This window comes from Schistocerca americana, chromosome 3, assembly GCF_021461395.2.
Source record: "Schistocerca americana isolate TAMUIC-IGC-003095 chromosome 3, iqSchAmer2.1, whole genome shotgun sequence".
Lineage (NCBI taxonomy): Eukaryota > Metazoa > Arthropoda > Insecta > Orthoptera > Acrididae > Schistocerca > Schistocerca americana.
In genome coordinates, this window is record NC_060121.1 from 776,169,063 (window position 1) to 776,191,551 (window position 22,489).

Below are 22,489 nucleotides of genomic sequence, written 5' to 3' on the forward strand. Positions count from 1 at the left end.
TGGGTGCACGAATGGCAAAACGTCATTTTTTCGGATGAATCCAGGTTCTGTTAACAGCATTATCCTGGTCGCATCCGTGTTTCGCGGTGAAGGCACATTGGAAGCGTGTCTTCGTCATCGCCATACTGGCGTATCACCCGGCGTGATGGTATGGGGTGCCATTGGTTACATGTCTCGTCACCTCTTGTTCGCATTGACGGCACATTGAACAGTAGACGCCACATTTTAGATGTGTTTTGACCCGTCGCTCTACTCTTCATTCGATCCCTGCGAAACCCTACATTTCAGCAGGATAGTGCACCACCGCATGTTGTAGGTCCTTTACGGGCCTTTCTGGATACAGAAAATGTTCGACTGTTGCCCTGGCCAGCACATTCTCAAGATTTCTCACCAATTCAAAATGTCTGGTCAATGGTGGCCGAGCCACTGGCTCCTCACAATACGCCAGTCACTACTCTTGATGAACTGTGGTATCGTGTTGAAGCTGTATGGGCAGCTGTACCTGCACACTCCATCCTAGCTCTGTTTGACTCAATGCCCAGGCGTATTAAAGCCGTTATTGCGGCCAGAGGTCGTTGTTCTGGGTACTGATTTCTCAGGACCTATGCACCCACAGTGCGTGAAAATGTAATGACATGTCAGTTTTAGTATAACATATTTGTCCAATGAATACCCGTTTATGATCTGCATTTCTTCTTGGTGTAGCAATTTTAATGGCCAGTAGTGTATGTGTAGTATTTTGTGCGATGATAGGTCGGATACAGGCAATAATTTAAGCATACGAACACGGGGTCTCTGACTTGTATTTAGGGCGGTAGACTCCGCCAAAGCGTATTCGCTTTGCCTGGAGGAAACATCACTATACATCGTGTTTACTGCTGTAAATACGCGAACTGTGCGCCACTGACTTGATGGCGTAACTCATGCCGTCGGACCACGGAACGGAGGACATTGGGTAACGTTTCATTGGCTTGATCACGGACGTCTCCTGCAGCAACAGTAATTCGAGCTACGAGTTCTTCTACAGTGTTTACAGGGCTTTGATACGCAAGAGCCTTCACGTGGCTGCAAAAGTGAAAATCAGGCAGTGCGAGATCCGGGGATCTTGCATGCCAGTGAACAGGTTCTTAACGTCAAATCCAGCGTGCAGACTGTTGTCTGTCCGAGAACTTCTCACTCGATTTGTGAAATGGGGATGTACCCTATCATGCTTGAAGAACATTCCACTTCTGGTTTGAAGCGGCACATCTTCGAAGAGACCGTGAAGTACGTGTTCGAGAAATACACGGTAAACACTGTCAGTTAGACGGCGTGGAAGAATGTAAGGCACCGCTACTTGGTTATGAATAATTCCAGGCCGAACATTAACTGAAAATCGTTCCTGAAGGTGGTGTAAAGCCGTACCTCGAAGATTTTCACGAGACCATACATGGGAGCTGCGGCGGGAGAAAGTCGATTCGTAAGTCCACAGAAGAACGTTTGCGAGGCTGGGAGTTAGCATTCTTTGCTGCAAAAACCGTATGGCGAAGTCGTTTCGAAATGGAAAATCAATGGCTAGAAGGACCTGTACCTTACACAACTTGTCGGGATGACGATGAACATCGCGCAGAGTTCTCCAAACACTGTTAGAACTAGCATTTACAGCATGAGCAACGGAGCGTTCGCTATCCGAAGGATTGTTGTCGAACATTTCTAGTACTCGTTCCTCGAAACCAGGATTGCGCACACTCCGTGATCGACCTCGAGCATGGAAATCTCCCTCTAATGTGTCCTTTTCACGGGACGACGATCCACGGCAGCAAATGCGCTTTGGTTTGGTATTCATCTCTTTGGATAATATTCTGCATACACACAGCGTGCTCATCCCAAGATTCCTGCAGCGCTTAAGGCCACGTGTATGTCTGCAAATTCATTCCACGTGAGGCGTTCCATGTCCCACGCAAAACAACACAGAGTAAACAGTCTTTTTACATTTGGAAGTGCATATCTTTGTTCCATGACACACTATCTTTCCTTTGGTGCAACACTTGATTACGAACTACGTTGACGTTGAAGCGAAGTACACAAACGAACAAACGACTGCACACTTCAGCTACCCTGCAACGAATGAGGACAAAGGGAACTAGTACAGAATTTCCTCGTTAGGGTGCGGGTGCCAATGTAAACAAATGACACTAGACATCCAAACTTGCGGATACGTAACGCCGGTTATCGCACCACCACTCAGACCGATGACTTTTTGAGGTCGCCTACCGTCGTAAATATGCGTCAGCGATCCCATGTTCGCATGCTTAAAATGATTGCCTGTAACCAGTCTATCATCCCACAAAAATTCTGTACTTATTTCTGAAACATCCAGTATAATTTCGGGTTACTGCAGCGCATAAAGTCCTCTACAACCGATAATACTTCGACAGGTGAACACACCATTATTTTCAAAACACAAATGAAACGAGAGATCGGTAGGTGGGGTTACGTCTACCACTAAGTCCAAAGATGGCGTATACAGAAAGGAAACTCGCGCCGTAAACAGCTGGTGCAACGACACAACCAAAGATAAACCAATGTCAAATGTTACAGACTGTATTGTATTGTATGTTAACTGGGGGCTTAGAAACGACGGAGAGGCTCGGTCCCCGCCGCAGCCGCAGTGGTCCACAACCCCACGACAACTACCGCAGTCCACTTCACCCCTCCGCCGCCCCACACCGAACCACACTTTCATGGTTATTGTGCGGTTCGGCACCCGGTGGACCCCCAAGGAAACGTCTCACACCAGACAAGTGTAACCCCTATGTTTGCGTGCTAGAGTAGTGGTGGTGTACGCGTACGTGGAGAACTTGTTTGCGCAGCAATCGTCGTCATAGTGTGGCTGAGGCGGAATGAGGGGAACCAGCCCGCATTCGCCGACACAGATGGAAAACCGCCTAAAAACCATCCACAGACCGGGCGGCTTACTGGACCTCGACACAAGTCCGCAGGGCGGATTCGTGCCGGGGACCAGGTGCTACTTCCCAATCCGGGAAGCAGTGCGTTAGGCCGCACGACTAACCGAGCGGGAATGTTACAGATACTGTAATATTAATTAACAATGGGCGAGCAAGTAGTGCAAACTGCGTCCCTCTGTTGAGCAGGTAGAGTTCACGATTTCAGGCAGTACTGAAGCAAAAACCACCAGCTCTCTTTATAAGGTCACTTGCTAGTTTAATATCAACAGCTTCCTTTATAACACAATCCAAATAATTGGAAGAGCACGTCTGTGTTGTCATATTCCATCGGAAGATCGGTACCAAGGCAATTTTTATTTACTGGGTAGCTTAGCGCCTACTGCTTCGCTCGCGTAGGCTGTGTAGTCCGTACAACTTTTTTTTCAATCGAATTTTTATGTTGTTCACAAATTACAAATCTTCTACGCTTTTCAGGCTAATTAAGGTCGTACAAGCATGGTCTTTTCCGAAAATATTTGTGACCAACAAGCGATTCTGGTAGCTGGAGTCCAAAAGGTTTCCGTTAATCATGTCTTTTGTGTTCTTCTGGTGATATTCCTACAGAAATCTCATTACACAATACACATTTCTTTACATCTAAACGAGAAGTGAAATACCAATATTCATAGATCTTGCTTTTTTTAATATAACGAAATATTTTCGTAAAAATTTTCATACCCCATTTCATCCCCTTGGCGGCTGAATTTCCAAAAATAGTGAACACGCATGTATTTTTGTTTCTAACAAAGAAGCCAAATACAAATTTGCATAGATTTAGCATTGAAAATGCTTTCCTAATGAAATAATTCCACAAAACTTTTCATTCCTTCTTTCTCTTCCTTAGGAGTGGAATTTCGAAGAATCCCTTCTTAAACGATGCCCACAGTACAAAATCAACACTGTCTCCAAATTTCAAGTTTCTATCGTTATCTGTGCATAGTGATACCCTTTAGAGTTTGAACTTATATAGTGAAATGCATTTTTTTTCCAACAGAGATGCGAGATACAAATTTTCATAGACTTTGTTTCAAAAATTAAATATTTCCATAAAAACTTTCATCCCCTTGGTGGTTGAACACTTATTTTTTATTTCTAACCGAGGAGCAAAATTCAAATTACACTCCTGGAAATGGAAAAAAAAAACACATTGACACCGGTGTGTCAGACCCACCATACTTGCTCCGGACACTGCGAGAGGGCTGTACATGCAATGATCACACGCATGGCACAGCGGACACACCAGGAACCGCGGTGTTGGCAGTCGAATGGCGCTAGCTGCGCAGCATTTGTGCACCGCCGCCGTCAGTGTCAGCCAGTTTGCCGTGGCATACGGAGCTCCATCGCAGTCTTTAACACTGGTAGCATGCCGCGACAGCATGGACGTGAACCGTATGTGCAGTTGACGGACTTTGAGCGAGGGCGTATAGTGGGCATGCGGGAGGCCGGGTGGACGTACCGCCGAATTGCTCAACACGTGGGGCGTGAGGTCTCCACAGTACATCGATGTTGTCGCCAGTGGTCGGCGGAAGGTGCACGTGCCCGTCGACCTGGGACCGGACCGCAGCGACGCACGGATGCACGCCAAGACCGTAGGATCCTACGCAGTGCCGTAGGGGACCGCACCGCCACTTCCCAGCAAGTTAGGGACACTGTTGCTCCTGGGGTATCGGCGAGGACCATTCGCAACCGTCTCCATGAAGCTGGGCTACGGTCCCGCACACCGTTAGGCCGTCTTCCGCTCACGCCCCAACATCGTGCAGCCCGCCTCCAGTGGTGTCGCGACAGGCGTGAATGGAGGGACGAATGGAGACGTGTCGTCTTCAGCGATGAGAGTCGCTTCTGCCTTGGTGCCAATGATGGTCGTATGCGTGTTTGGTGCCGTGTAGGTGAGCGCCACAATCAAGACTGCATACGACCGAGGCACACAGGGCCAACACCCGGCATCATGGTGTGGGGAGCGATCTCCTACACTGGCCGTACACCACTGGTGATCGTCGAGGGGACACTGAATAGTGCACGGTACATCCAAACCGTCATCGAACCCATCGTTCTACCATTCCTAGACCGGCAAGGGAACTTGCTGTTCCAACAGGACAATGCACGTCCGCATGTATCCCGTGCCACCCAACGTGCTCTAGAAGGTGTACGTCAACTACACTGGCCAGCAAGATCTCCGGATCTGTCCCCCATTGAGCATGTTTGGGACTGGATGAAGCGTCGTCTCACGCGGTCTGCACGTCCAGCACGAACGCTGGTCCAACTGAGGCGCCAGGTGGAAATGGCATGGCAAGCCATTCCACAGGACTACATCCAGCATCTCTACGACCGTCTCCATGGGAGAATAGCAGCCTGCATTGCTGCGAAAGGTGGATATACACTGTACTAGTGCCGACATTGTGCATGCTCTGTTGCCTGTGTCTATGTGTCTGTGGTTCTGTCAGTGTGATCATGTGATGTATCTGACCCCAGGAATGTGTCAATAAAGTTTCCCCTTCCTGGGACAATGAATTCACGGTGTTCTTATTTCAATTTCCAGGAGTGTATAATAGACTTAGCTTCAAAATGATTTTATAATGAGATATTGTCATAAACATTTCATCCTCTATTTCATCCCCTTAAGAGTTAAATTTCCACACTGAAATAATTTTTTTTGGAACCGAGAAGTCAAATACAAGTTTTCACAGATGTAGCTTTAAAAATACTTTAGTAGTTCTTTAGTAATGATTTATTTTCAAAAAGAAATTTCACCCATTATTTCACCCCATTGAGGATAAATTCCCAAAACTGCTGAAACATGTATTTCTTTATTTCTAAGAAACCAAAGGTCAATTTTCGTACGTCTCGGCTCGAAATCGCCTTAATAGCGCCGTATTTTCAAAAAAAACTTTCATCACCAATTTCACCCACTTAGGGATGAGATTTCAAAAAATCCCTTCCTCATGAAGCTATAGGACTTTTTTATGTGATCACTGCTGAAGAATTTCACGTGCCATATCTTGATCGACTAAGAGCGTACACTTATTCACGTATGCAGGTTGGAGTATGCAGATGAAGTTTTTGAACTCTCGCTATTGTTGTGTCAGTACTGAGTAAAAAGTACATTTTTTACCATGATTAATGCGTGGGAGCCTAAGTGACAGATTAGTGTATAATAGTTGAATTACAGTAAAAGATTAAGCATACGTCCGCATTTTTTCTTGACTGCGTTCTCTTATCCAAGCCCACCTTTCGTATATTAGAAACAAGAGAGGACTGAAAGTATAACCCTTTGTAACATGATGTCTGATTGCTTCAAATTGTGTGTGCCTCTTGGGATGTAATCGATATGGAACTGTTACATTCTGGTTTCAGTCACGCAAGTAAGATAAAATGCGTGAATGTGATGTGGCTACTATCTGATAATATTTTAATTTTGCAAGTTATGTGTGGGTGAAAAGAGACATTGTTAGTAAACACTTTTGGGTAAACATTCTGGGTATTCGAGGAAGACTGTGTAACAACATGTCTCGCGCAGGAATCATGGGAATAACGTGCGAGAGATAAGTTCGTGCACCAAGGCATATAGACAATCATTTGGACGTGGTTATGCAATATGGAACCACCTCCAAAATCTACATTTCGAGCTAGAGGTATTTTAGCACAACTTTGCATATAAAATTCAAATCTGACACACCGAGCGAGGTGGCGCTGTGATTAGCATACTGGACTCGCATTCTGGAGGACGACGTTCAATCCCGCGTCTGGCCATCCTGATTTAGGGTTTTCCGTGATTTCTCAAAATCTCTCCAGACAAATGTCGGGATGGTTCTTTCGAAAGGGCACGGCCGACTTCCTTCCCCATCCTTCCCTAATCCAATGAGACCGATGACCTCGCAGTTTGGTCTCTTCCCCCAAATCAACCCAACCCAAATCTGACATTATCCCAAAAGCAACTGTCGGTTTATAAAAACGTTCTTATGCTCTTATCAGATTAATACTATAGATCTCAATACTTATTGCTCCACCGAGCGTAGGATGCCGAAACTAGTGTTGGTTCCTTATTGGTTATCCTAAAATTGGATTTGGTTCTTGTGGTTTGTAGCTGGAGAGAAGAAAAACGAAGCAACACTTATATAACAGAGGTAACTACATTTCGGAATTTTCAGATTTCATGTTTGAACAATTTTTTATTCACATTGTCAATGCAAGAGTAGCTAGATGAGGAAGTAAATACAAAAATTGTTGAAACATTATGTCAAATTCATTACTGTTTTATTGCTTTCCAACAGTTTTACGAAAGTAGATATTTCAACACTTAAGGTAACTTTATTATTACTATTGTTAATTGTGTAAATAAGTTATGCCCATATACTTCTTTTATACAGTAACATGCTTGAAAATTACTCCAAAGTGAAATCAAGTGTACCATCAATGCCATAAGTATCAACCACAATGTCAGGTTCTGAAGTTCAGTTTTCGTAAAACTGTCTGGCATCCCGTTGAATGAGATGCATTATCGATTTTATGTCCTGTGATTTTGGCAGTGATACTGGTTTACTATTCGGACATAAAGGCACCAAGAGTGCTGTTAGGTCTGGCGAAGACTTCGGGTGCTCTGCAGTACAGTACTGAATTTTGCATGAACGAAATTCTCAATAAAGTTCTTGTTGATGAATATTGAATAAGGTTCCTCCTTGGTTATTCTTATTTGACGAAGTTCCAGCCTATTAACTTCGTTGTTGTGCACCGCATTCTTTCTGTTGACTATGCTTTCTGTTGACTATATATTTTTTCTAGCGGTGAAGCACTCAAAAAATTTCCCACTGGATTTGAAGAGAGTGTTTTTCCTGGCTTGTTGCTTGAAAGTGACGTAATTTCTTGAGGAATGTAAACTCTACTGCATTTTAGTGCACTTTCTATACCACCAGAGCCAATGTCATTCGGTAAGAATGAAAGACCGGAAGTAAAAAATTTTTGAGTAATCGTTTTAAGGGTGGGTTGCAGGTTCCCGTAGAGCAGTCTTCAACACCGAAGTAATTTTTATATTTCTGGTCTGCCCTCCATAAGAACCACACCACAAAATTAGTTATTTAACTTGTATTTTCTGCCGAACACAAAGACTCCAAGGAATTTCCTCTGGATAACGTCTCTATGAAAACAGTATGTCTTTTTAAACAATAGCCGGCCTGAGTGGCCGAGCGGTTCTAGGCGCTACAGTCTGGAACCGCGCGACCGCTACGGTCGCAGGTTCGAATCCTGCCTCGGGCATGGATGTGTGTGAGGTCCTTTGGTTAGTTAGGTTTAAGTAGTTCTAAGTTCTAGGGGACTGATGACCTCAGAAGTTAAGTCCCAGAGTGCTCAGAGCCATTTGAACCACTTTTGATTTTTAAACAATAACATACAAGAAAATGGACTCTTGGTAATTACCAATTAATTAATTATGTTTCAACTCCAACACGTAAACAACAAAAACGTGTGACATTCATAAGTGGATTTGGTTCCATATAGCAAATCACTGCCACCTGGATACAGCAACTGGTAGTGGGTTCAGACATCTCTAAGGAGCAGCATGTTATCGAATGGACTTCGTTCTATTTTGAATGCCATGCTTTACATTTGCCATCACAGTTTGCAACATAGAACCAGAAATCTAAAAAATGGTAGTTGGTTCCCAATTGCAAATCTATGTCGATTTGTTCGTCTCTCCATATGCGAACAGAATGTGGCAGAAAGTAGCTAATAATCTTACAAAGCACCCTCCACCAAGCGAACACAGTGACTCACTGTGCGTATATGGAGATGTGGACTGGAGATGAAGCGTAAAACTACCTTTAAATGTGTTCAATACGAAAACTTTATGGGTTGGCAATTGGTTAAAAACAGTCTTGGTTGCAATTTTAGTTTTTTTTTATTTTTCAACTACGCGTTTCGCCTTATTTAGGCATCTTCAGGTTGATCTACATAAAAAAACAGAGAACAAATACATCTATTTAAGAATCGCGATCGCGTTGTGCAGACTTGGATAACCTAAAAGCATGTATAAACAGATCAAATACTGAAAACGCAAATACCTTAATTTGGTATTTCTTAGAACGATCTTTTAGACAGTGTAGCCAAAGGGCATCGTCGAATACATCAGGCCAACATCGCCTTCGTTAAACTCAGTAAGAACTGGTTTGCTGTTTGCCAAATATGGATTGGAAGAATTTTAAGGGTTGGTGCTTCCTACGGGGAAAACCCCCGCTCCTACTTGAGACTGTTGACGCTGAGTGGCACCCTCTTGTGCTGCTGCAGCCAGAACATTCAGGGAGAGAGAGGGGTTGGCCAGGTGATGCACCGGGGCGGAAGTGAGCGGCGACCCTGGCCTTTTTGGAGGAAGCTCCGTCCGTGACGGGACGCGCTCGCCAGGGATTTTGTCACGAGGGCGGCTGGCCCGCGGCACGAAGCTTCTGCGAAAGCACGCCTGTCCTTTCTTATCTGCCTCGACCCTAAAGTCAAGGCCGACTCTGTGCCGTCTTAATATCACATTCACAGGCCTTTAACTTCTCGTTTTGAGCACATTTAAACGTAGTTTTATACTTCATCTCCGTTCGACGTTTACACATACGCACAACGAGTAATTGTGCACAGCTTGGTGGAGGGTATCTCGCATACAATTATGAGCTACTTTCTGCCATATTCTGTTCACATATGGAGAGACGGACAAATGACTGTCTATATGGCGTAGAGAAACAACTGAAGGAGTTGATAACAAATAAGTCATCAGCTCCGGATAGAATCCCAATTCGGTTTTTCAAAGAGTATTCTACGGTGTTGGCCTCATACTTGCACTTACCGCGAATTTCTCGCCCAGCGCAAGGTCCAAAGCGACTGGAAAAAAGCGCAGATGACTCCTGTGTATAAGAAGGACAAAAGAAAGGACCCGCTAAATTACAGGCCAATATCCCTAACAACGGTACAGGCAGTTGCCATATGTCCAGATTTCCGGAAAGCGTCTGACACCGTGCCCCATTGCAGACTATTAAAGAACGCACGAGCATATGGAACAGTTTCACATACCAGGTGTACCGCTATGAAATGAGCGTTAAGATACAACGTGTCGTCGGCCGCGGTGGTCTAGCGGTTCTACGCGCTCAGTCGGGAACCGCGCAACTGCTACGGTCGCAGGTTCGAATCCTGCCTCGGGGATTGATGTGTGTGATGTCCTTAGGTTAGTTAGGTTTAAGTAGTTCTAAGTTCTAGGGGACTGATGACAACAAATGTTAAGTCCCATAGTGCTCAGAGCCATTTGATACAAATGTGTCGATAGGGAACATTTGTTGTGAACGAGCCTTAATTTTTTTTTTTTTTTTTTTTTTTGTTTGGTTCGTATGACATCTTTCAAAGATATTTAGTATACATCAAGTCATGGAACAAACAACATCATATGTTTCCATCGTGTGAACAATGTCGAATTTTGTACCAGAAAGTGATGATATGCGGAAAGCATTAACTTTTTGTTTTCATTTGAAAAAAAGTGCTGCAGAGTCGCATCGAACGCTTGTCGACGCGTATGGTGATCATTCTCTATCACAAGCAACATGCAAAAGATGGTTTCAACGGTTCAGAAATAATGATTTTGATGTAAGAAATGAAGAATGTGGAAGACCACCAAAAAAGTTCGAAGATGCCGAATTGCAAGCAATATTGGATGAAGATGATACTTTGAGTCAGAACCAAATAGCATCAATGCTAAATGTTGCACAACAAACAATTTCTGGATCCAAAAGTGTGGAAAATGGGTGCCACATGAATTGAATGAAAGACAGATGGAAAACCGAAAAACCATTCGTCAAATTTTGCTTCAATGACATGAAAAAAAAAATCAATTTTGCATCGAATTGTTACTGGCGATGAAAAATGGATTTATTTTAAGAATCCTAAACGGGAAAAATCATGGGTTAATCCGGGACAACCATCAACATCGACTGCAAAACCAGATCGATTCGGCAAGAAGACAATGCTCTGTGTTTGGTGGAATCAGGAAGGTGTGGTGTTTCATGAGCTTCTAAAACCCGGTGAAAATGTGAATACTAATCGCTACAGACAACAAATGATCAATTTGAACTACGCATTGATCGAAAAAAAGACCAGAATGGGCCAGAAGACATGGCAAAGTAATTTTTTTTCACGACAATGCACCTGCACACAAAGCAAAACTGGTTTAGCATACAATCGAAACACTTGGCTGGGAGCTGCTACCCCACCCGCCCCTTCCGACTACCATTTGTTTTCATCAATGGGACACGCACTGGCTGAGGAACACTTAGATTCCTACGAAGAAGTCGAAAATTGGGTGTCTGATTGGTTTGCTTCAAAAGACGAACATTTCTATTGGCGGGGTGTCCACAAATTGCCAGAAAGGTTGTCAAAATGTATAGAAAGCAATGGTCAGTACTTTGAATAAAATGTTTTTACTTTTCAATTCAAAATTAGTGTTTCATTTTCAAAAAAAAAAAAACACTCATTTTATACCGGTACACCTGGTATATGCGAGTGGCTCGAAGACTTCTTAAGTTATAGAACTCAGTATGTTGTCCTCGATGGTGAGTGTTCATCAGAGACTAGCGTATCGTCAGGAATGCTCCAGGGAAGTGTGATAGGCCCGCTATTATTATCTATATACATAAATAATTTGGGGGACAGGGTTGGCACCAATCTGCGGTTGTTGACTGGTGATGCTGCGGTGTACAGTAAGGTATCGAAGTTGAGTGATTATATGAGGGTACAACATGACTTAGACAAAATTTCTAGCTCTAAATGTAGAAAAATTTAAGTTAATGAGGATGGGTAGGAAAAACAAACTCGTAACGTTCGGATACAGCATTCGTAGTATCCTGCTCAACATAATCACGTCGTTCAAATACCTGGGCGTAACGTTGCAAAGCGACATGAAATGGAACGAGCATATGAGGATTGTGATAGGCCAGACGATAAGTCGACTTCGTTTCATTGGGAGAATGCTGGATAAGTGTGGTTCATCTGTACAGGAGACCACATACATGACGCAAGTACGACCTATTCTTGTGTACCCTACCAGGTCGGATTGAAGGAAGACACCAAGCGATTCAGAGGCGGGCTGCTAGTGCTGATAGACTCGAACAACACGTAAGTGTTACGGAGATTCTTCGAGAACTCAAATGGAAATTCCGGGAGGGAACGCGACATTCTTTTCGAGGAACGCTACTGAGAAAATTTAGAGAACCGGTATTTGAAGCTGACAGCAGAACGATTCCGCTGCCTCCAACATACATCACGCGTAATAGAAGCGTTTGAGATGTGGCGCTACAGACGAATGCCGAAAATTAGGTGGACTGATAAGGTAACGAACGAGGAGGTTCTGCACAGAATCGGAGGGAAAGGAATATGGGGAAAACACTGACAAGGAGATGGGACAGGATGATAGGACATTCGTTAAGACATGATTTCCATGGTACAAGAGGCAGATGTAGAGGGCAAACACTCTAAAGAAAGACAGAGATTGGAATATATCCAGCAAATAACTGAGAACGTAGATTACAAGTGCTAATCTGAGATGATCAGCCAATGAAATCAGTGGCGGAAAGTCTCACCGTAGAACGATGCTTCCCAAACTTTCTGCGACCATTACCCCTGAACGAGGCCAGATACCATCTAACACCCTAAACACAGTTTGGACCTAATTAGGTTAGAATGTAAAAAAATACAAATCTTATTTCTTAAAGTGACAAGTTATTTATAATATTTAATTAACGGCCAAAGAAAATAAACTCATACGTTTTTAATCCAACCGAAAAACAATGAGTCAGTAGGATGTTTGGTTCTGCTTATTTCTAACAATCCTTTTTTATAGTTGGTTTGGTGTTCACCATTGCACATCGGAAGTCATGTACAAAGTTCATTTGGTTCTTCACTTCTGTTTTCACTGCTACTTGTAGCCGAAAGTCTACTTTCGCACCTGTAAGTTGTGGCGAAGGGAATTAGTATTCTTAAGAAATGTTCCAGTAATAACAGCTACTAACGATAGGCCGTTCGCTAAAACAATGCCAGTTCTGTCGTATGTTTACAGTGTACTGACGTTGAAATGTCCAAGAAAGTGTACCATGGCGCGAATTTCACAACATGAAAACACTCCTTCGTCCACTAAAACTGGCCTTAAAACCCATCTGAAGTTTGCAAATGTGAGAAAAATACCTGCTATTGGAATTTATTGCTGATGTCAGGTGATTACTACCACTAGATGCATAGCAAAAGTAATAAATAGAAGATTAATCTGACCTTGAGTCGAGCGGTTCTAGGCGCTACAGTTTGGAACTGCGCGACCGCTACGGTCGCAGGTTCGAATCCTGCCTCGGGCATGGATGTGTGTGATGTCCTTAGGTTAGTTAGGTTTAAGTAGTTCTAAGTTCTAGGGGGCTGATGGCCTCAGAAGTTAAGTCGCATAGTGCTCAGAGCCCTTTTTTTGACCTTGAGTGCTGTTGGTAAACTGAGTAAATCTGCAAAACGAAGCCCTTAATGTGTATGAAACTGAACGTTAACAAACAGTTCGCATAAACAGTTTTAACTCATGACCATCAAACATGGATCGCTCATCAACTAATAGATAGCTGCTGGCTGCAAATTCCTGGGAGATATAGGAAAGCAAATATATGGCTATGCGCTTGTGAAAACATTGTCTCTGCGACATTGAAAGTCCACCCTTGACGGTATTCAGCTCGGAAAACCGAATTATTATGTTACCTCCGATAGGCTAGGAACCATATCTCTTGTTGTAATTATCATCCTGCTTCCAAAGTCGGTTAACTCGCAAATTTCTGACACGTTCACTACGCAGCTGTCTGCGACAGGCGGCTCAGGTATTGTATCTAGGCTGCAGTCGCGGCTTGCTTATCATCTAGCCACAACATAAGGCCTTCATACATAGCATGTCTTCAGATGGGACTTTTCATAACGTTATACTGAATGGCGAATATTCAGCAGAATCGAAAGTAACGTCCGATGCGCTTCAAGTAAGCAAGGAACCTGTAATGTTCTCAACATACATAAATAGTTTATCAGATAGGATCAGAAGCACTGTCACTTTGTTCGCTAAGATTGCTATTACTTACAGAAAAATTAGTGCGGAAATACAAAAAGATTAGGACAAAGTTTCCATTCGGTTAGAAGAATGACAACTCTCTTTAAATTTAAATTAATGTAATACCCCTAATAAACAGAAACAATGAGACAGTATCCCATTACAAGATTAGTGGGTCTGGAGCACGCCATTTGGTTTAAATATTTAGGGGTAATAATAAGAAAGCACCACGAGATGAGGCGAACACGTAAAACCAGTGTTAGGACAAACAAAAGAAAGATTGGCATGAAGGATGGTAGGATACAGCATTGCGTCTGTTAAGGAAATAACATACAAGGCGCTGTAGTATTAATTCAGCGTTTGCAGCCAGTATCAAGAAGGCATGCCAACGGACGTCACACGGGCCGCAACTTCGACGACTTGAGTGTGTCTAACCTCAGTAATCTTACCGGTGAAAGGAGACCGTCAGTTTAACGTAGAATCCGAACCGAGTCCCGTTCTTTCTGGATCCGCCATGCAACAGAGAGTTATCCCGTGACCTCTTGGTTTCCAGTCAGGCGTTTTACAATCAGTTCATCAGGCCCGACGCCTATTGGAGGAACTTAAATAGGAATCTTTGCAAGAAAGGTGCCGTTGTTCTACAATAGCCAGTTAGGTAATATTAGAGAAACTGTATTCGAAATAGACTGTGTGTCCATCCTGCGGATTCCACTGGATATCTTACATAAGAATAACTAGGATGAGATACTGATTTTCCTGAGAATACAGAGACACACAGTCATTTTTCCTCGTTCTATACGTTAATGGAATAGGACAGAAAATGGCTACCAACGGTATGGAGCACTCGCCGCCATGAGCTGTACAATGTATTGAGAGTATATAAGCAGATGTAGGAAGTACAGCGAAGAAGAGAACAGAAGCTTTTACATTGTGGTATTGCAGAAGAATGCTGAAGATTGGACGGATAGATCGGCTAACTAATGAAGAGATATTTAACCGAATACGGGGGAAAACGGTATTTCTGGAACGACTTGACTAACAGAAAGGGTCGCTTGATAGAACACATCAACGAACAGAGGTTAAACTTTCCGGTGACAGTTATTGATATCGGTTCAAACAATAAGTTTACTATTACCAGTTACTGTTTATTTTACCTCCACTATGCATGTCACTGGTTTAAACTTCCATCGACACCCTTGTTGGCAACACTTCTATTTTGTACGTTTTTGCACTTAAGATTCTAGACGCCATCTTTCCTCATTTCACTCCCTACAAAAGGCGTCTGTGTTAAACGTGATGTAACACGACAAAAAGGAGACTGTGGGCACAGGAGGTATTTCGACTTTCTACAGTTACATTGTTTGCATGTCTTCAAATACATCCACAAAACTATTTGTCACGTACTACAATAGTGTTTTGTTTTATCCTCTTCTACAAGACACAGCTTCAGTTAACCACAAAGGCGCGAAGACAGCAAATACATTGTCGTATTAATGATATAAATCCACCTGATGATGGTGGTTTCATCTTCTGAAACGTGCAGTGGAAATAATTCGTGACTGGTTACAGTAAACTTTATGTTTCAATCGATACAGGAAGTAGATCAAAGGGATAGCAGGTTTGTAGGGATTAAAGAGACTTGCACAGGGCAGATTAGCTGGAGTGCTGTATCAAACCAGTCTTCGGACTGAAGATACAACAACAACCATGAAATAATATTAACAATAATAACACAGTTCCTGCCCTCTAGGAACCCAGTATGTAGTGGATGGATTAGCTCAGACTGCCCCGACGTGGTGTGTGGAAACACTTTACTATGTTACTAAAACTGAAGTCGGGTATTGCAGAGTTGGCGATTATCGATGAAACAACTAGTTCTCGGTTATATATTTTGCCGTCGCCAATTTAACCTGAGTGTTAAAACCTCTCAGAATAACCAGTTTTTGAAATAACCCTTCCCGCCGGAGGTTCGGGACCTCCCTCGGACATGGGTGTGTGTATTGTCGTTAGCGTAAGTTAGTTTAAGTAGTGTGTAAGTCTAGGAACCGATGACCTCAGCAGTTTGGTCTCATAGGAATTCACACACATTTGAACATTTTGAATTAACCTATTTTCGGTTTTTTATTACTATTATTTCCCGAAATAAACGTAGAAATCGAATAAACATTGAAAATTTTGACTCCATCAGTTTCAAGATACATAGAATTAAGATACTAAGTTAAATAGGCAAATAAAAGAAAAGTTAATCCGTCCACCGTTCGCTGGTTTCCTCGAAAATTAATAAAGGGTTGTATATATAACTAAAAATCACGAGTATTCTCCTACTAATTCTAATTTTTGAAACTCTGCTGGAAAATCATGTTGTAATCGAGGAACATAGCGCTATTTGGGCATTAGGAATTATCAGTGCTAAAGGGTGAAAACTAAGACTAAATAACTCAATTTTTGTGTTAATTTGTCCGTTTTCGAGGGCTACGAGCAGATAAAGGCGTATTACGTAGACACACGTAACAGATCAGCTACTTTCAGTTTTTACTGTAAACTATGACTTGTTAAGTTATGTGTTTTCTCCTTACATAAAATCACAAGTCTGTTGTGGCTCCTCCGGTCTTGTCCGCAGCTCGTGGTCTCGCGGTCGCGTTCTCGCTTCCCGAGCACGGGGTCCCGGGTTCGGGGTTTTCACCTGCCTCGAGATGACTGGGTGTTTGTGTTATCCTCATCATTTCATCATCATTCATGAAAGTGGCGAGATTGAACTGAGCACGGTTGGGAATTTGTACGGGAGCTGATAACCGCGCAGTTGAGCGCCCCACAAACCAAACATCATCATCATCATCATCATCCCGTTCTTAACCTTTGAAACGAAATGGAGCATTGTACTTCATTTGTAAAGCACTTCGCAAAATACTTCCAGACTAAGGCTGGTACCCTTCTGTAAGTCCGACGACGACTTCCTGAAACTAAGACTATAAGACCAGATGGGGCAACTCTCGTACACTGCACGTACACACGTACCATCCAAGGGGCCACGCCAGATGGTAACAGGTACATGATTGTCGCGGCAACGCTGTAACCATTGTTATGCTATGTGTTTGGCTTGTTTCTGTCAGCATTGTTATTAAAATAGCACTGATCGCTTTTTCCATTACCATAATAACGCAGTATTTCAAATCAGCGGACAATTTACGAATAAAAATTAATTGTTTCTTAGAAAAGGTTTATTTAAAAACCAAAAAATTCAACGCTGCTGTTATGGCTCACTGGTATTTTGTTTTTTTTTTTTCAGTCGGTTACTAGTAAAAAATATAAAACACCTGTTATAACAGACCAAACAAACACCGAAAAATACCGGTTACTCAAAAAAAATACCGGTGTCGGTTTTCACGGGTCGCCCCCCCCGCCCCACCACAAGGGTACGACGGCCGAAATACGGTTATATGCGTCGAAACGGCCTTAAAATACGGGCAACACGTAGACCTCCAACGCACGCGTTAATCGGCTAGTCGTCTGGCATGCTCGTAAAGCGGTCAAGTGCGTGCATGGAAACCGAGACGTCGCGGTATCGAAGCCCGGTCGGACTACGGAAACTCTCTGCCGGCCTTTTAATTTAGCCTTCACCTCTCAGTGACGTGAGGAGTCGCCTGGAGCGACACGCGGTTCAGACTCCACGTTAAACTGAGTTGTGTAACTGACGTGGACAAGGGACACACAAGTCGCCGATATGGCGTCCGATTGGAAATACTTGCTCTCGGCCACTGAGCCGCACGAAAATACTATTATCAGCCAGTCGCAAGAATGTCTTTCAACAGGAAGCGCGGATTAAGTAGTGGAAGACACAAAACGAATTACATACAATGGCTACGAACGGCCATTGTTGAAATCAATGGGGAAAGTTGAAAATTTGTATCGGACCGGGATTCGAAACCGAGTCTCCTGCTTACTAGACAGACGCTCTGACCACTAAGCCATCCGAACACAGTGGTCATGGCACCGGCACGGAATACCCTAGCACACCTCCTATCAGCTTCTCCACAAACTACTAACGTAGCGTTCCTTGCCCACCTTAAAAATTTTACATATATGTAATTAACGGGAGACGGCTAACGATTTCTTCAGTGCAGATGCACACCAGGCTCGAAATCTTACGGGAATCGGTGAAATGCTGCGTTTAATGAGGATAATGGAAAGGGAACAGTACATCAGCAGCGTGAGGATAAGTTGAGAATCCGGTTCGACGGTAGGCGTGCTAGGGTAGTCCATGCAGTTGTGATGACCACTGTATCCGAAGGGCTCAGTGGTCAGAGCATCTGGCTAGTAAGCAAGAGGCCCGGGTTCGAGTCCCGGTCCGACCAAATTTTCAACTTCCCCATTGATTTCAGTCAATGCCCGCTCGCAGTCAATGTCTGTAATTCATTTGTGTCTTAATTCGTAATGTCTACTGGATCAAAAGTGGTCTCTGTTCCTTTGGACACGTCCGACAGAACAGACACCACCTATATATGTAAGTAATGCAAAGTAGTCACCATGGCGAAGGTGTTCTCTGAACTGAGGACAATTTCACCCAGTCAGATATGAAACATTACTTGGGTCGTATTGTTTTATATGACACCAGAACAGCGTACACTTTGCTAAGACCATGAACTTACAAGGGTAGGTGTAAACTTGAATAAAATCTTAAAATCTTGCTGGGTATAATGCCACAACGTGTTAGACTTATAAGATGAAATAGAAACAATTATTATTCACGTATGGGTCCATCAGGACCACCAGAGGTACAATCAATCAATGTCGCTTTTGATGGTTTGGCTTCCTTTGTGTCCAAATTTGTTTCATCCTTTCCGAATGAAGTCTCTTTCTGTCATCCGACTACGGTGATCCAGTCAGTTTTCTAATTTCCCCCCCAAAAAACTTTCCAGTCAAATATCTTTTGTCTGAATGTTTTTTTATCTGTAACGCCTACCTGAGTTATACCGGCTGCTTTGAGATCCTCCTCAATCGCAGCGATCCATTTAATTGGCTCAGTTTTGGCCTTACTTCAGTTTTCGTAGAATTCTACTAAAATGTAAGTCTTTGTTTTCTCATGTCTCCATGCATGTCTGTGTAGTCTTCTATTTCCTTATTTCCCTCGCATTCGGGAGGACGACGGTTCAATCCCGTCTCCAGCCATCCTGATGTAGGTTTTCCGTGATTTCCCTAAATCGTTGCAGGCAAATGCCGGGATGGTTCCTTTGAAAGGGCACGGCCGATTTCCTTCCCCATCCTTCCCAAACCCGAGCTTGCGCTCCGTCTCTAATGACCTCGTTGTCGACGGGACGTTAAAAAACAACACTAACCTAACCTTATTTCCTCTCACCCTATAAGTTTCTCCATCAGTAATTTTGGGGCCCAATATTTTCCTAATAATCTTTCTTTCTTTCTTTTGAATTTTTTAGTACCCTCTTTCTATTTAAAATTTAAAAAATATTTAAAATTAAATTAAAATTAATAAATTAAATTATTTAAAATTAAGTTTAAATTTAAAATTAAAGTTTCTGCTCCATTCAGATATTCAGGTTTGATTAATGTACTGTAATGCTTAAGTTTACTGATTTTAGAAAGTGATTTTTTATTACAAATATTTTGAGTTAATCGGAATGCAGTTGCCATTTTTTGACAGCGAACTTCGTTTGCAGCTTTTTCCAGACCGTTTTCTTGTATGATTTTCCCAAGTATTTAAATTAAGAAATCCTTTTTATTTTTCCATATTTCGTGTTCAAAAACTGTGGTGTTTGTCGCATGTCATATATTCCGTTTTTTTCGAATGATATTTGTAATCCTACTTTTTCTATAACTTCTTTAAGAATGTCAATTTGTTTTTGAGCTGTGGTAATGTCCCTTATTAAAATTGCCGGATCATCTGCAAAGGCGAGGCATTCTACTCTAATATTACTTCTACCTGACTTGATTGGTTGATCTATATTATGACTCGACTTTCGCTCTCGCCGTTCTGTAATTACCTTTTCCGAACCACAGCCAAGCAGTAATGGGGAGAGTCCATTTCCCTGTCTTACATCATTCTTTATATCAAACGGTTCAGAAATTTTTCCCATGAATTTAACTTTAGAGCTAGTGTCAGCTAACATTTCCTTAATCAGTGTTAGAGTTTTATTATCTAGCCCTTGTTCCTTTAAAATCTGGAAAAGAGATTCAAGATCAGCTGAGTCGTAGGCCTCTTTAAAATCCATAAATGTATTTAGAATATTGCGACTAGAAATAATTTGGTGCGGAAGGATTTGTTTTAAATTATGAATTTCTTCCGGACAGGATCTGTTTGGTCTAAAGCCTGTTTGGTAATCACCAGTTTTAGGTTCTAACTGTTCTTGGACTCGATCAAGTAAACATTGCGAGAGGATTTTGTATGTGACCGGGAGAAGAGAGATTCCTCGATAACTGTAAAAATCAGTTCTATCCCTTTTTTATGCAATGGATGAATTAGGATAGTTTTCCGGTACTCAGGTATTTTATTAGTTTGCCAGATATGTCCTGTTAGTTGAGTGATCTGTTATATAATGTTAGGGCCAACTGATTTTAGTAGTTCTGCACTTATACCGTCTTCTCCAGATGCTTTAGTGTTTTTAAGTCTCCTTAATTTGTTTAGTTACTTCGATTTGGTCAGGTTCTGTAAGAGTTAGGGTTGCGTTATACGTTTGCTGAAGGTGGAATTTCTTCGCTGGTTCTGGACAGTTTAACAGTTTTTTAAAATTAGTTGCCAAGCTCCTTACCATTTTCCTGGTTGTTACGATCCAAACAGCCATTTTCATTTTTGGAGCAAAGACTTTGAGATCGGTAACCGGTTAGTTTTGTTTTGAATGTTTTATAAAAGTTTCTTGTACCATTTAATTGGAAGTCTTTTTGGATTTCTAAAAGTTGGGCATTTTCGTAGTTTCTTTTGGCCTGTCGCATTAATTTAGATATTTCTTTTCTCACAGTTACAAAGGTGTTGAACGTATTTTCAGTTTTGTTACTATTCCAATTTTTGAATGCCTCATACTATCCGCCACCTTTGACCCGTCCATTATCCAAGGCAAGGTCGACTTTTTAGACTTTTAATTACAAAGTCTAGAAGCCTGAAATAGAAATAATATTTCAAACGGTTTGCGAAGATCTGGGAAATTGTGATCAGACGGTTGAATAATCGGCTGTACTGCACTTTATGTCACTTCATTGTAGCCAGAACGATTATGTCCAGATCTGTATCTATTGTATGAAATCTAACACACTGAGCTACCAAGGCTTGCGCATCTGCGACCATCTGTTAAATCTTCGTCTCGACCATTAGTTATATTTAGTAATGCAGCAAAGACGTCAACCACTGTCTTATCATGCCTGCTGCCTTCCATTCCAGGTTGTTCCCGGATGCTTTTGTTTCTTTTCCACTCTGTCATATAACGACTTCCATCAAGCATCTCTCGCTGAATAATCATCAGCTGGTGAATGGTTTTCGCATTAGCTCAGCGCCATAATTCAGCATCCTATCGAAACGTAACTTGGGTCGTTGGCCTTGCGAGTATAATTTATCACTCAGTGGCTTGATTGTGTCCTAACTTTGTGACTGACAGAAGAGACGCCAGCCACATATTTATTGGCTGTGTCTGCTGGTGTGAATACAAAATCTTAAAGTCGACAATGTTGTGCAAATATCGATGTTACTCTTCTCTTCGAAACTGTATAGGAATCCTTCGTTGTTATATATCTTCTCTGTGAAGCTATTTATAAAAGTAGTAGTAGTAGTAGCTTTATTCATCCGTTGGTCTTTTTTTACAAGGATGTAGGACATGTCAAAGTATTTACAAATTTAGATCAATTTAAAATAAGCTAATTGGTATGCACATATATTTACAGACTTCTAGTAACAGACAATCATTAGATTTACTCCTAGTATACTTTTTTTACAAATAACTTATTAAATAATGTAATGCCACACTGTTCACTCATCTCTCACTATCAGTTACTGCACACACTATACACACATTGTTTCATAACACTTCACACACTACACATACTCACACACTCACACACACACACACACACACACACACACACACACACACTGGTGATCTCTGGGCTCGCACATTAGTGTTTTTGTGGTCGCTAATCAGTTGTCATAAATGATGGCGTATCAACCCGAAAACAGTATCGTAATAAACAAATATTAGTGGAGCGAAAGGCAGTTTGTTTGCTTTTTACTGTACAGAAAAGTAAATTCCAGTTACATTCTGACTGCCTTAGGCTACAAAATAATTTCTCATCATGCCAAACACATCCACATACTTCGATTTCGACCTTCCCTCGGTTCCTTTCGGAATGACGTTTGGTACGCAGATACGCTCAAGGCAATGAAAGTATAATATATCAGAAACAAGACGTTGTCTTTGGTCTGTTCTAGTAC

General features: G+C 42.3%; 1 protein-coding gene and 1 non-coding gene across 3 annotated transcripts in view; both read right to left on the reverse strand.

Moving 5' to 3' along the window:
- Nucleotides 1–22,489, reverse strand: part of LOC124606742 (ankyrin repeat and BTB/POZ domain-containing protein 2) — a 651,374-nt gene that overhangs the window by 553,433 nt on the left and 75,452 nt on the right. The gene's annotated exons all lie outside the window — the stretch shown is intronic.
- On the reverse strand, nt 17,964–18,036 carry Trnat-agu. The gene has a single exon. It is a non-coding gene; the product is annotated as a tRNA-Thr (tRNA).